The sequence below is a fragment of the Elephantulus edwardii genome, unplaced genomic scaffold, assembly GCF_000299155.1.
Source record: "Elephantulus edwardii isolate Elephantulus edwardi_28Jun2011 unplaced genomic scaffold, EleEdw1.0 scaffold00065, whole genome shotgun sequence".
Classification (NCBI taxonomy): domain Eukaryota; kingdom Metazoa; phylum Chordata; class Mammalia; order Macroscelidea; family Macroscelididae; genus Elephantulus; species Elephantulus edwardii.
The window spans coordinates 9,770,865-9,773,256 of NW_006399815.1; positions in this window are offsets into that span (position 1 = coordinate 9,770,865).

The window sequence follows — 2,392 nt, forward strand, 5'->3', positions numbered from 1 at the left end:
CAAGACATACCTGTTTGTTCTTTTGGAAGTCCATGGAATATTCCGTGCTCTTCTCCAATACAACTCAAAGGCATCAATTCTTCTGTCCTTATTCATTGTCCAGCTCTCATATGCCTAGCAGATGATTGAAAAGGCCATGGCCTGAATCAGGCACACCTTAGTCTTTAAACTGATATTGCTCTTAAGTATTTTGAAGAGGTCTATGGAAGTGGACTTGTCCAATGGAATATTTCTTCTGATCTCCTGACTGCTGGTACCAAGCGTGTTGATTGTTAATCTAAGACTGCTGAAATGTAATTCATACTGAAGGCTGTAGTCCTTGATCTTCTGTAGTAAGCATTTCAAGTCCTCTTTACTTTCAGCAAGCAAGATTGTGTCATCTGTATAACATAGGTTATTGATGAGTCTTCCTCTGATCCTGATGCCGCATTTCTCTTCAAGTCCAAGTTCACAATTTATTGGCTCGACATTCAGCTTGAATAGATATATCCCTGACACGCACCCTTTCTAATTTTAAACTATGCAGTGTTCCCATGCTCTGTCTGGTGAATAGCTCCATAATCTAGGTATAGGTTTTTCATGAGTACAATTAAGTGTGCTGGGAGTTCGATCCCTCTCAATGTTAGCCATAGCTTGCTAAGATCCACACAGTTAAGTGACTTTGTATAATCAATAAACAGAAATAAACATTTAAAAAAAAAAAGAAATCAGATTGACTGCATCTGTGGATCTCTCCTGCACTCTCTCCACCCTTCCGAGCATGATGTCCTTCTGCAAGAGCTGGTCCCTCCTGGCTACATGCCAAAGTATGTGAGATGGAGCTTCAAAATCCTATCCTCCAAGGAGAATCTGTTTCACCTTCTCCAAGTCATACCTATTTGTTTTCTTGGCAGTCCATGGTATGCTCAAGACTCTTCTCCAGCACCACAATTCAAAGGCATCAATTCTTCTGTCAACCTTAGTGACTCTCCAGCTCTCTGATGCATAACAAGTAATTGCAAAGACCATAGCCTCTTGATCAGGGGCACCTTAGTCTCCAGACTGACATGGTTGCTTCTCAGTCCTTTGGAGAGGGCCCTGACAGCAGATTTTCCCAGATTTTCTTTTGATTTCCTGACTGCTGGCACCAAGAGTTTTGATTGTGGAGCTGAGCAAGCTGTAATTATTAACAACATCAATCTCTTCTCCATTAATCATGGTACTATCAATTGACCCATTTGTTTTCATGATCTTTGTCTTCCATCTATATTGAAGACTACAGTCCTTGATCTTCTATAGCAAGTGCTTCAGGTTCTCCTCAGTTTCAACAAGCAAGGTTGCGTCCTCTGCATAATCAATTACTCATACACAATTTCAAATTGAGGCAGAAGTGAAACTAGAACAGACCTAAATTCTTGAAATTTGGGTAACCAGAATAATAGCAATCAAACTCCTTTCACAAAAGAGTTGAAAACAGTGGTGTTTCACTCAAAGGTGGAGATTGATTTAGCCACTCTAAATGTGTGTCAAATTCATAATCCTGACAATAATCCAGTGTCTCTCATCAGGTTCCTAACACCACTCACCCACACAGCTTCCAAGTTTCCCTTTCCAAGGCTTTGACCTATAATTTTTCCTGTCCTCGTTCTTATTACAAGCTACCCAAACTTTTTTAAAAATACTTTAAAAAAATTTTATACTGGTTTATTTACAAAGCTCATATTCATTGTTTTTCATACCAGATCTTTCCCATTTTCTTCATGCTCACCTCCCTCCACCCATCAAACTGTACAACCCTATGATTATTGGCTCCCCCCAACCCGTACCTTCAGCCCTGTACTTCCATACCACCCCTTAGATCTCATACTAGTTCTACAACGATGGTCTTATATAATATTTGTCCTTATGGGACTGAGTTCTGTTATCATAATGCTCTCCAGTCCCTCCCAAGTTAGGCAGTAATTTACAAAATCATTGCTCCAGTGTGCTAATAGTATTCCATCATGAGACTACCATAATTTCTCAATAAATTTCATTGTGGCTGGGCATTTTGACTCTTTTCATGTTCTTGCAATGGTGGATAATTCTGCTATGATCATTGGTGTGTAAGTCTCCATTTGTGCCTCAGTTCTCATTTGCTCAGAGTATATTCCAAGCAGTAGAGTAGCTGGTCATATGGAATTTCTGTGTTCAACCTTTTGAGAAAATGCCGAACTGCCTTCTAGAGTGGTTGTGCCATCTTATAATCCCAACAACAAAGAGCCACCCAAACTTTTAAACATTTTAATCTGTTCTCATTTCGTTTTATCAGATATGATTGAAGTAGTTCAAACCAGACTGATTTCAGATGAACATCGCGAAGAGACAAGAATGGGTTGTTGTTATTGTCATGTACCATCAAGTTAGAATCAAG